At 46.5% G+C, this 13,599-nt stretch overlaps 1 non-coding gene across 1 annotated transcript; it reads left to right on the forward strand.

The window, feature by feature from the left end:
* Positions 1-9,574: 9,574 nt before the first annotated feature.
* On the forward strand, positions 9,575-9,656 carry TRNAL-UAG (transfer RNA leucine (anticodon UAG)). Its single transcript has one exon. It is a non-coding gene; the product is annotated as a tRNA-Leu (tRNA).
* The last annotated feature ends 3,943 nt before the right edge of the window (positions 9,657-13,599 follow it).

Genomic DNA, 13,599 nt, shown 5'->3' on the forward strand with positions numbered 1-13,599 from the left:
CCCCCAGGTGGCCGTCACAGCGCCTGCAGCCTCCTAGCGGGCCTCCTGGCTCCAGCGCTGGCTCCCAGCCCCAGGTGCAATGGTTAGCGCTAAGTCTTGGCTCCCCCTGCTGAGTACACAGTGTCCGGTTCTCCTGCTCAAGGCTGGCCTAGCATCCGGCAGCGAGGGGGCAATTCGAGGGAGTGAGCAACTTCCGTCCTCTCCCGCCGCGCCTCGCCATTCTCGCCTGCTTCTCGCTTAGTTCCTGTATTCCTGTCCTTTCCAAAATCACTAGTGATCCAAACCCATCGCTTGTTTGTATACATCTCTATCCATAACCTTAAAATATTTTTTATCGGAAATACTTTGTTTTTCCTGATTTTTTGCTTTGTAAAAACAGGCACGTATGACAATTGCAATTATTTGTGTAGCTTTAAAATTAGTATCTCCTCTAGTTATTCCTAACTCTTGACACAGGGCCTGGGTGGCACACAGTAGATGCTTAATAAATACCTGTGGCATGAGTGGTAGAGTGTATAAGGTATAAAGAAGAAAACGAATTAAAACTAATAGCTACTGTGAACACTTTGATATTAGGTCCTTCCAGATACTTTGTTAGTGAAATTTTAGAAATTTCACACATTCTAGATATAAAAGTAGTGACAATGACATTTATTGAGGGATTTCTCTCATTCCATCTTCCCACACTTTGGGAGGCCGAGGCCGGCGAATCACCTGAGGTCAGGAGTACGAGACCAGCCTGGCCAACACGGTGAAACCCAGTCTTTATTAAAAATACAAAAAAGTAGCCGGGCGTGCTCTGGAGGCTGAGGCATGAGAATCTCCTGAACCCTGGAGGCAGAGGTTGCAGTGAGCCGAGATCGCGCCACTGCACTCCAGCATGGGTGAAAGAGTGAGACTCCGTCGCAAAAAAACAAAAACAAAAAAATAAAAAGGAACAAAACTGAGCCTAATAGAGATAATGACATTTCCCAGGTGAGGTAGCTAGAAAAGGCAGAGCCAGCATTAAATCCAGACTTCTCTGATTTCAAAGTTCAGGCTCTCCAAAGAACTTTTTTCCTTATTTATAAACCCCAAAGAGAGTAAACTCCAGCTTTTGGCAAGAGACAAAATTGCACCTGGAATTCTGACCCTGGGGCCGTCAGGCAGGAAGGGAAGATCAAAGGTGCTGAACTAGTCTGTCCAAACCCAAAGCAAGATTGAAAAAAAAAAAAAAAAGAGCTACTGCTTAAAGCTCTATGGCCCTTGGGCAAGTTATTTTACTTCTCTGAGCCTCTGTCATTTTTGTCTGCCCAGCAGGAGTGTCCTTCTTTGCATTAGCGTCTTGGTTAGTCTTCAGGGAACCAGTTCACCCTATTCTCAATTCAGGAAAATAGCCCTCCCCACTCCCCTGGCTCCAAAAACGGACACATGACCAGACTTGGCCAATTAGCATATTTCATCCCTTCAGCCTCATTGATTGGTTCAGGGATGAGCATGTGATCCAAGTTAGGCCAGTGAAATACTAATCTGGGCCTTTTATAGTAACCATAAAAAGAGAATCTCTCTTTTCCAGGGAGTTGAGCAGATAGGATGTAATAGTAGAATTTCTGAGCATTCATTCTTATGGCAAATATTTATTAAGCTCCTACTGTGCGCCAAATATGGTGCTAGGAATTGGGGGAAACACTTGCCTTCAAGGAGATGTCTACTGCGGTAAAATAAAATTACTCAAGGCCGGGCAAGGTGGCTCACACATGTAATGTCAGACCTTTGGGAGGCCAAGGCAGGAGGATCAATGGGGCCAGGAGTTCAAAACCAGCCTGGGCAACATAGCAAGACCCCTGTCTCTAAAATAAAACATTAAAAAAAAAATCCAGGTATGGTGGTGTGTGCCTGTAGTCTCAGATACTCAGGAGGCTGAAGCAGAGGATCCCTTGGGCCCAGCAGTTTGAAACTGCAGTGAGCTATGATCATGCCAGTGCACTTCAGCCTGGGCAACAGAGTGAGACCCTATCTCTAAAAATTAAATAAATAAATGAAAAAGGCCAGGCTTAGTGGCTCACGCCTGTAATCACAATACTTTGGGAGGCTGAGGCAGGCAGATTGCTGGAGCTCAGGAATTCGAGACCAGCCTGGGCAACATAGTGAAACCTCATCTTTATAAAAAAAAAATACAAAAATTAGCCAGATGTGGTGGCTTGCATCTATGGTCCCAGCTACTCAGGAGGCTGAGGTGGGAAGAACACTTGGACCTGGGAGGCAGAGGTTGCAGTGAGTCAAGATCCCGCCACTACACTCTAGCCTGAGGGACAGAGTAAGACCTTCTCTCAAAAAACAAAAACAAACCACAAACAAAAAAAGAAAGTGAAAAGACAACCAGAGAATAGGGAAAAAATATTTGCAAATCATATCTGATAAGGGATTTGCAGCTAGAATATGTAAAGAACTGTTACAACTCAGTAATAAGATAAATACTCCAATTTAAAAATGGGCCAAAGATTGGAATAGACATTTCTCCAAAGAAGATATACAAATGGCCAATAAGGACATGAAAAGGTGCTCAACGTCATTAGCCACTAAGAAAATGCAAGGCCAGGCACGGTGGCTCATGCCTGTAATCCTAGCACTTTGGGAGGCCAAGGTGGGAGGATAGTGTGAGCCCAAGAGCTCCAGATCAGCAAAGGCAACATAACAAGACCCTCATCTCTACAAAAAAAAAAATAGAAAAATTAGCCAGGCTCAGTAGTGTGTGCCTGTAGTCCCAGCTACTCGACAGGCTGAGGTGGGGGGATAGCTTGAGCCCAGGAGTTGGAGGCTGCAGTGAGCTATGATTGCACCACTGCACTCCAGTGTGGGTGACCAAAAAAAGCAAGTCAAAACACACCCACTACCCACTAGCATGACTATAATCAAAATCTCAGATAATAGCAAGTGTTGGCAAGGATGTGGAGAAACTAGAACCCTCATACACTGCTGGTGGGAATGGAAAGCAGATTGGCAATTCTTAAAAAAAATTAAACATGAAGTTACCATATAACCCAGCAATTCAAATCCTAGCAGAAATGAAAACATATGTCCACACAAAAACTTATACAAAATGTTCATAGGAATATTATTCATAATAGGCAAAAGGTAAAAACAATCCAAATGACTGATGAATGCATAATTAAAATGCAGTAGGCCAGATGGTGGCTTATGCCTGTAATCCCAGCACTTTGAGAGGCCAAGGCGGGCAGATCACTTGAGGCCAGGCTGGTCTTGAACTCCTGGCGACAACGTGGTGAAACTCCATCTCTACTAAAAATACAAAAATTAGCCAGGTGTGATGGCATGTGCCTGAAATCCCAGCTACTCGGGAGGCTGAGGCAGGAGAATCACTTGAACCTGGGAGGCAGAGGTTGCAATGAGCTGAGGTCACACCACTGCACTCCAGCCTGGGCAACAGAGCGAGACTCCATCTCAAAAAAGAAAAGAAGGCAGTAGATTCATACAATGAAATACTATTTGGCAACAAAAAGGAATGAAGTGCTGATATATGCTACAACACGGACGAACCTTAAAAAATATGCTATGTGAAAAGAGCCAGACACAAAAGAAAATCACATACTATGTGATTTCATTTATATCAGTGAATAGGACAATTGATCCATAAAGAGAGAAGTAGATTAGTGGTTGCCAGGGGCTGGGAAGGGAGCTTGGGGAGAGGGGGAGTGACTATTAATAGTTATAGGGTTTCTTCTTTGGGGTGATGAAAATGTCCTAAAATTGATTGTGCTGATGGTTGCACAATTCTGTGAATACACTAAAAACCACTGAATTATACTTTTTTAATGGGTGTATGGGCCGGGTGCGGTAGCTCACACCTGTAATCCCAGCACTTTGGGATGCCGAGGTAGGTGGATCACTTGAGCCCAGGGGTTGTAGACTAGTCTGGGCAACATGGCAAAACTCCGTCTCTGCTAAAAATACAAAAATTAGCCAGGTGTGGTGGTGGATGCCTGTAGTCCCAGCTACTCGGGAGGCTGAGGCAGGAGACTCGCTTGAACTTGGGAGGTGGAGGTTGCAGTGAGCTGAGATCATACCACTGCACTCCAGCCTGGGTGACAGAGCGAGACTCAGTCTCAAAAAAAAGAGTGTGTGAATTATATCAGCAATTATAACAGCAATAAAGCTGTCACAAAACAAAACAAAAAAAGACTCATGGTGTTTCCATCTCACCAGGTCTTACAGTCACAGTCACATGGCTGTTCCCAACTGCAACAAGACAGGTATAATCCTCCCATCGGCTCAGGGTGGGGCTGAAGAGCTGCACTGGCCGCAGGCACCACAGGAAGGGTCTGGTTTCCAAAGTGTTAACTGCCCAAATTCCCTGTGCACAGTGGGCTTGGGTTGTGTGTTTCACCTCTTTGGCTCAGAGGTCCTGGGCCTACTAGGTATGAGAAATGCCCAACACAGAGCCATCTGGATGGCCCACCTGTAGCTACCGAAAGACTTACGGAAGTGATGAGACACTACTCTTCTTGTATGTATTTAATTTAGTTAATTTATTTGTGTATTTGTTTTGAGACAGAGTCTTTCTCTGTCACCCGGGCTGGAGTGCGGTGGCACGATCTCGGTTCACTGCAGCCTCCACCTCCCAGGTTCAAGCAATTCTCCTGCCTCAGCCTTCCAAGTAGCTGCGTTACAGGCACCCGCCACCAAGCCCAGCTAATTTTTGATATTTTTAGTAGAGACGGGGTTTTACCATGTTGGCCAGGCTGGTCTTGAACTCCTGCCTCAGGTGATCAACCTGCCTTGGCCTCCCAAAGTGCTGGGGATTACAGGCATGAGCCACCACACTCGACCCCCACTCTTCTTTTAGATCGCATGTTCCTCTCCTACCCTGTGCAAAGCCAACCCCAGGATGAGAGTGGGACACATCAGGGCTTCGAGTTTTCATTCACCTATATATTTGCACAGGAAAAGATCTGGAAAGTACTTTCTTTCTTCTTTTTTTTTTTTTTTTTTTTCTAAGATGGAGTTTCACTCTTGTTGCCCAGGCTGGAATGCAGTGGCGCGGTTTTGGCTCACTGCAACCTCTGCCTCCGGGGTTCAAGCAATTCTCCTGCCTCAACCTCCCAAGTATCTGAGATTACAGGCGTCCGCCACTACACCTGGCTAATTTTTGTATTGTAGTAGAGATGGGGTTTCACCATGTTGGTCAGGCTGGTCTCGAACTCCTGACCTCAAGTGATCTGCCTGCCTCAGCCTCCCAAAGTGCTGGGATTACAGGTGTGAGCCACCGTGCCCGGCCTATATTACAAGTTTTAAAAAGACAAAACCCAGGTTCCCTTACCAAAGTATTGACAGAGTTTAACTGGGTGGAGACATGAAAAGATTTTTTTTTCTTATTTGTGCTTTTCCTTTCTTTGCTTGAGTTTCAACAAGGAAAATGGGTTACTTTTGCAAAAGTAATTTTTAAATGTCACGTAGAAAAATAAAAAATAAAAAACCAAACATAGCCCAGCTGCTCTGGCGCCTGTGGCCTCCCCACCCTTGCCTGGCTGTGGCTGGGCTTTGCATTGGCTTTGCATATGAGCTGCCCTGGCGGCGTCACCCTTGAAGGTATGAATCACCAGAGACGCCTCGTCAGCAGGACTGTGGGAGGCCAGCAGGGCAACGGGGCCTGGAATAATGCAGGGTGGAGCAGAGGAACTGGCAGCCTTGCCTCCATCACTGGATTTTATTTTATTTTTTAAATGGAGTCTTGCTTTGTGCCCAGGCTGGAGTGCAGTGGCACGATCTCTGCTCACCGCAACCTCCACCTCCTGGGTTCGAGCGATTCTCCTGCCTCAGGCTCCTGAGTAGCTGGGATTACAGGAGCGTGCCACCACACCCGGCTAATTTTTGTATTTTTAGTGGAGACGGAGTTTCACCATGTTGACCAGGCTGGTCTCAAATGCCTGACCTCAGGTGATCTGCCCGCCTCGGCCTCCCAAAGTGCTGGGATTATAGGCATAAATAAGCCACTGCGCCCGGCTCCACCACTGGATTTTTATTCTGTTAGAGAAGCAACTCCAGCACAAGGGTTAGGGTTCTAAGCAACTCCAGAAACAGCTCTCATCCCCCTCCCCGAGCCCGCAAGGCCTGCTTTTTGCCTGATGAGGCCTAGTAGGTGCAGGACAGGTATTGACTTGCATTAAATGATCAGAGACAGAGTTAGGGGACGTGATGCTGTTGGCAGATGGACTAACTGCTGGAAGATGCTTTGAGCAATTGTAGGGGAACTTACCTAAAGAGGACGCTGCTTCCTTCTTGTGGCCACAGAGGGCAAGTCACAAGTCACAAAATAACTTTTGCAAAAGTAACGGGTGTTCCTTGCTGAAACTCAAGTCCAGACAAAAGTTCTCTGAGCCCTTATGTTGGGCAGCTCCAGCCGAAAGCATCGTCTCTGACTCTTAAGTTCACGTGGCAAGACGGAATGGACTTAACCAAGAATGCAAAACTATTTTTTTTTCAAGGAATATTCCTGCTGCCAACACTGTTCTAGGTCCTGGGGATACAGCAGTGGATGAACAAGACACCATCACCTGCCCTCCTGGAGTTGACCTCCTAGCAGGGCCCAGTATCATCCTGGGAGAGACCCCCTACTTGAAACAGGCGGTTTGGAGAGATGTATGTGGAATACCACCAAGCGGCCAGTGCCTGTATAAGAACACTTGTGGTGGCTGGGCCACGGTGGCTCACTCCTGTAATCCCAGCACTTTGGGAGGCTGAGGCGGGTGGGTCACCTGAGGTCAAAGAGTTTGAGACCAGCCTGGCCAACATGGCAAAACCCCGTCTGTACTGAAAATACAAAAACACAAAAACAATTAGCTGGGCTTGGTGACGGGTGCCTGTCATCCCTCATCCCAGCTACTCGGGAGGCTGAGGCATGAGAATTGTTTGAACCTGGGAGGCGGAGGTTGCAGTGAGCCAAGATCATGCCATTGCACTTCAGCCTGGGCGACAAGATCGAAACTCTGTCTTAAAACAAAACAAAACAAAAACCAAAAAGAACCCTTGTGGTGGGAACCCTTGAGATACCGGGAGAGAACAAAGTCATCACCGTCACCCTTCTCATATGTGCCAGAGATTCATCTAAATGCTTGGCATGTGTTTAGACACAAGATCTCTCTCTGTCACCCAGGCTACAGTGCAGTGGTATGATCATAGCTCACTGTAGCCTCAAACTCTTGGCCTCAAGCGATCCTCCCACCTCAATCTCCCAAAGGGATGGGATTACTGGCGTGAGCCACCATGCCTGGCCAAATTACCACATTTAACCTGTATTGACTTTATCCTCTGATATGACCAGAGCAGTGCCTGACACATTGTAGGTGCTCATGAAACATTTGCAGAATGAATGAGTTTAATCCTCACAGCAAATCCTGTGGGGTAGATACTATCATTATCACTCCATTACAGGGATGAGCAACTGAGGCCCAGAGAGAAGCGACTTTTCCAAGATCACACAGCTCATGGGAGTTCAGACTGTGTCATTCCCAAGCCCATGGGTTTACCCACTTGATTAGTTTCTTATTGCTGCTGTAACAAATTAACACAAATTTAGTGGCTTAAAGCAACACAGATTTATAGTGGTACTGTTCTGGAAGTCGGAAATGCTAACTTCAAGGTGTTAGACACCTTGTGTTCCCTTTTTGGTGCCTCTAGGGGAGAATCAATTTCCTTACCTTTTCCAGCCTCTAGAGACTGTCGACATTCTGTGGCTTGTGGCTACATCACTGGGACCTCTGGTTTCACCCTCATACCTCCTTGAATTCCTGCCTCTTTCTTTTTCTTTTCTGAGATGGAATCTCGCTCTGTCGCTCAGGCTGGAGTGTGGTTGGGCGATCTCAGCTCACCGCAACCTCCGCCTCCTGGGTTCAGGTGCTTCTGCTGCCTCAGCCTCCCGAATAGCTGGGATTACAGGCACATGCCACCATGCCCGGCTAATTTTTTGTATTTTTAGTAGAGACAAGGTTTCACCATGTTGGCTGGGCTGGTCTCGAACTCCTGACCTCCAGCAATTTGCCCACCTCAACCTGCCAAAGTGCTGGGATTACAGGCATGAGCCAACGCGCCTGGCTACCTGTTTCTTTCTTACAAGGACTCTTGTGATTACATTGGGACCACCTGGATAATCCAGGCTCCTCTTCCCATCAGAAGATCCTTAATTTAATCACAACTGCAAAAGTCCCTTTTGCCACGGAAGGTAACATATTTACACGTTCAAGTGTGGGCATCTTTAGGGGGTCATTATACAGACTACCACACCCACTTAACCAACTGTCTTTACAACCTTGGATTTTTGTTTGCCATTTTTCTTAAACGTACAAGGAAATAGACAACCCTATGTGATTGTGAAATTAGGAAAATGCAGACTGAAAAGATGGGAAACTCCTGAAAGAGAAGGAAGGGGGAATAGAACTTGGGGACATCAAAGGAGACTTGAATTTTATCTTGAGTGTTAATTTTAATTTTAATTTAAACAATTTGAGGCCAGGCACGGTGGCTCACGTCTGTAATCCCAGCCATTTGGGAGGCCTAGGCGGGCGGATCACCTGAGGTCAGGAGTTCGAGACCAGCCTGACCAATATGATGAAACCCCGTCTCTACTAAAAATGCAAAAATTAGCCGGGCGTTGGTGGCATGCGACTGTAATCCCAGCTACTTGGGAGGGTGAGACAGGAGAATCGCTTGAACCTGGAAGGTGGAGGTTGCAGTGAGCCGAGATCGCGCCATTGCACTCCAGCCTGGGCAATAGGAGCGAAACTCAGTCTCAAAAAAAAAAAAAAATTGAAGCGAACATGCAAAATGTTAGTAATAATTCGAGATGATGGGAAATGGAATTTTGCTAGGTTGTACTCTATATTTATTGCTTTTTTTTTTTTTTTCTAAAAGCACTAAAATCCTCTGCACGTACGAACAAAGGTCTTGGGAGGCTGTGGAATGCCGGCTGGCTGGGGCACCCAAGGCTAGTTACTTAGCATCTCTATTTTCCTCCTCTGTAAAATGGGTCGCACAGCTTACGAAAGCTTAATAGTTTTTGATATGTTAGGAGCCCACACATGCAAAGAATCTGTAACAACGTTCAATGGTTTTCCTCCCTGAACTCTTGATTCTTACATCGCGAGGGCAAGGGCTAGGCCATGAGGCCACGCAGGGCTACAGAGGCGCCTTGAACTGGACAGAGCGTCCGCACCTTGGGGACCCAACGTACAAACTGGGGCTCCACGCAAGATCCCGGCGCACCCGGGAGGAAGCGGCAGCGCGGGAGCGCCCCTACGTGGCTGTAGGCAGGATCACGCCCAAGGAAAACTCAAAATCAAATCCAAATACACATGTGAGGATTTAATATTAAAAATATTAATGTTTGATATTTAGGCACTCTTCTTTTTAATAGTGCGTTCCTAGTGTGTTTACTGCTGCTGATTGCGAGAGCGCTGTGACTCCAAGGCTCCCTGAGCAACGCAGGAGACACCGGTTCCACATTGAGCATGTGCAAGCTTTGAGGGCGGGGCGCCTGCGTCATCACACTAATATATTTGCATAGAAAAGGGAAGAAGCGGGAGGTAGCGTGGCCGAGTGGTCTAAGGCGCTGGATTTAGGCTCCAGTCATTTCGATGGCGTGGGTTCGAATCCCACCGCTGCCACACCCCTGGAGGTTTCACTTTTCCATTCGTAAACCATCTCTTTATGTAGTCCTTTCCCAACTTTTCTTCCTTTTTTCTCCTTTCTGATGTCTTTCTTTTTTAAAGCTTTAGATTGCTTATAATGGATTTTTTTTTAATGGAAGGGGGAAGGGAAGAGAAAAGGCAGAAACTGCAGTGCAGGCTCTTTCACTGTCTAGCCCAACACACAAACCTCTCTTTCACCTACCCATCCAGCTCCCTCAAAACAAAACAAAAAAACAAAACATGCCTCCCCATTTCCAGGTGAAAGCATCTGAGCTAGCTTGAAAAGTTCCCAACAGCCTGTCTGGGTCTTCCCGGGGTTAGTTGGGGGTGGTTGTAATCATGACCTGAGTTAGGGAGGGGGATCCCTTTCTGGCCTGCTCCGTGTACTTTAGAGGGCTCCAGGGACCCCATAAACCTCTGTTGTCAGGTGACCCTGGAGTAGTAGGGGTCTGGCCCTACGTGGGGGTGCCAACCTTGAGGTCTCTGCTTCATTGATTCACCTCTTACTTGGTTTTCAGGCTTGATTTAGGGGCCTTCATTTATAAACAGTTGTTGAACTGTTTATGAAGGGCCTACTATGTGCCAGAAACCGTGCTCGTCCTGAGGCTGTGGTGGTGTACAAGGCAGGTATGTTTTTGAATCCATCAACTTTGCAGACATTGTCATTGTAATTAATTACACCTGTGAGGAGTGTTAGGCAGTACAGCATGTTAACCTGGCCCCTGAGAAGCAAGGAAGTGACGTTTAGCTGGGGCCTGAAATTGAGATTAGCCAAGTGAAGGCGCGGGAGGGGATTTCCAAGAGGGAACTCCTAAAGAGCCTGGTAAGGCTGAGACGCTGTGAAGGCAATTCAGGGCAGCTGCACAGAGAGTGGAGGTGGAGTACTGGCAACAGGTGAGGCTGAAGAGATAGGCAAAGAGGGCCATGAATGTCGAGTTAAGGCTTTGAACTTGGTCCCTTCCCAAGGGCAATGGGAAACCATGGAAGGCTTTTGAGCTAGAGAGTGGCATATTCCAATTTGGAATTTAGAAAGTTCACCGGTTGGGCACGGTGGCTCACACCTGTAATTCCAGCACTTTGGGAGGCTGAGGCGGGTGGGTCACCTGAGGTTAGGAGTTCGAGACCAGCCTGGCCAACACGGTGAAACCCCGTCTCTACTAAAAATACAAAATTTAGCTGGGTGTGGTGGTGTGCACCTGTAATCCCAGCTATTTGGGAGGCTGAGACAGGAGAATTGCTTGAACCCGGGAGGCGGAGGTTGCAGTGAGCTGAGATCACACCACTGCACTCCAGCCTGGGCGACTTGAGTGAAACTCCGTCTCAAAAAAAAAAAAAAAAAGAAAGAAAGAAAGAAAAGAAAGTTCCCGCTGGCAGCAGGGACAGAAGGTCCCATTCAATGCCTATTGCAATTGTCTAGGAGAAAGGACAGTGGTTTGTACCACAATAGTGGCCAGGTGTGGGACAGAAGGAGTGAGTCAGGGAGACATTTTAGAGATAGATTTGACAGAATCCACTGATGAGCATGTCGAGAAGAAGAGGATCACGTCAAAAGTGACGCCCAGGATTTGGGCTTGGGTCATTGGATGGCTGGTGGTGCCTCTCCTCTCCTGGGAGGGAACACAGGATAGATGGAAAGCAGGTTTGTGGGAGATGATGACTTCAGTTTGATTTTCATTGAGTTGGAGATTCTTGTGGGATATGGGGTTGAGTAGGAGGTTGGACATAGATTTCTGGAGGTCAAGAGAGCACTCCAAGGAAATGATACAGATTTGGGAGGTATTAGAGACTGAGGCCATGGGAAGGGATGAACTCACCCAGAAAGAGCCCACAGAGGGAAAAGAGGGGCCAAGACAGAGACCCAAGACACATCATCTTAAAGGGAGGGCAGTGGAAGAAAAGCCAGTGAAAGAGATGCGAAAGAGACGGGAAAGGACTGGCCAGCGATGTATGTGGAAAACAGGTGTGGTTTCATAGAGACGAAGAAGAGCGGATCAAGAAGGAGGGGGCGGTCAACTATGTTGAACACAGCTAAGAGGATTGGCAAAATAAAGACGGAAAAATATCTATGAAGATTTATGGACAAGATCATTGATGATCTTAAAGCCATTTTGGAATGGGTTGAGGAGAAGAAATGGAAACATAAGTATGGTCAATTCATCACAAAATTTGATTTTGAAAAGGAGGAGCAAAAGGAACAGTTGTGGGAGGGGAAATGGGGGAATCAAAGGAGGATTTTTTTTATTTTAAAGATGGGGTCTCGCCCTGTTGCCCAGGCTGGAGTGTAGTGGTGCAATCATAGCTTACTGCAGACTCAAACTCCTGGACTCAAGTGATTCTCCTGCCTCAGCCTCCTGGGTGCCGCCACACCTGGCTAATTAAAAAAATTTTTTTTTATGTAGAGGAAGGGTTCTCACCAAATCGCCCAGGGTGGTTTTGAACCTCAAGCAATCCTCCAGCCTTAGCCTCCCAAAATGTTGGGATTACAGGTGTGAGCCACTGCGCCCTGCTGGGAAGGTATTTTCAAGATGAGAGAGACTTTAGGATGTTTTAGATGCCTGGCATTGGGTTTACAATTGGGAATAGCTTCAGCACCCATAATGGAAAGCTTATGAGTTTGTCTTGATAATCCCTTCAGATCGTCTATGTCACCTTGGGCTGCCCACTGTGACAATTCTGTTTTCTGCATTTGCGCTGCTTCTCCTTAGCGTCTCCAAGTAAGCCAGAACCTCCTACTTGCCCTTTCAGAACCTCATGGAGGCTAGTGGTCTGGGCAGTCTCAAAAGTTGTTACAGTGATTCAGTTTTCCTGTTGGGTGGGGATGGCACCTCCTTTTCCATTGGATAAAGATGCTTGAAAGGAAAAAAGCTTTTTTGACATAGCGATCCATGTTGTCCCCATGCCCAGGGTTTACACATTCTGCTTCCAGAGTGTTAGGAAATAGATGAGTTGGAGAAATCCAGAAAACAAAGAAATTGATTCTTGGCTTTTGGGTTTTCAAAAGTAGGTTTGGCACTAGTCAAAAGATCTAGAAAATAATGTGAGCAGTGTGAGATTGTTTTTCCTGCTCGAAGAACAGATTTCCCAGGATTAGCAGGGAGAAGAAAGAGAGGAAGGAAGTGAGTTTGGATGTAAGCATGTTATCGAGAGGAAAGGAAGCCCCAGGACCGCCAGCTTCAAATGGCTCTGAGAGAACGAGACCAGAGTTCAACCGCAAGCCTTGGCATGACCAGGGTGTAGAAGAATAGAAGTTACCACGTGTTGTGTTTAGGCCAGTGGGGGCTTAGGCGGTGCTCCTCCAAATTCCTCCAGCTGTAGAGCAGAAACCCCCACCCTCCTCTGCTCTTTGGAATGAGACAAAGCCCTAGTTTTCGTCATCTATAAAAGGAGAGTAATAAACCCTATTTAAGAGTAGCTGTAAGAATTAAATAAGATCATATAGATGAAAGCTCTTTCACACTGTCAAGCATTAAACAGACATAGGATTATTATTGATCTTTCAAAAATTATATACACACATAAAATTCAGCCTAGCAGAGAGGAGCATACATTTTTTTTTTAGCTCCTTCCCAAACTGCCCACCTTGTTCAGCAGAGTGGGACACACACTGCGGTGGCCATGTTGGTTCTGATGAGCCCATTCGATCCCATCCACCTCAGGCTTGTGATGCTTTTCTTCTCTGCCAGTCCCACGTGTGCATATTATGATCTATACATGGTTGTATTTACACACTGATGTCTTGGTACTTACAACTGATAAGTGATACCAAGATGATAGGGGGCGAAGTTTCTGTGGAGAGCAGGGCTAGATAAAGAAGTTTTGTGACCTTACACTTTAAAGATTATGGTGATCACCACTACCTCTAATTAATAAATAGAAACAGTACTAAATCATAAAAAATAACCAACTAAACTCTATTTTT

The sequence above is a fragment of the Pongo abelii genome, chromosome 18, assembly GCF_028885655.2.
Source record: "Pongo abelii isolate AG06213 chromosome 18, NHGRI_mPonAbe1-v2.0_pri, whole genome shotgun sequence".
Lineage (NCBI taxonomy): Eukaryota > Metazoa > Chordata > Mammalia > Primates > Hominidae > Pongo > Pongo abelii.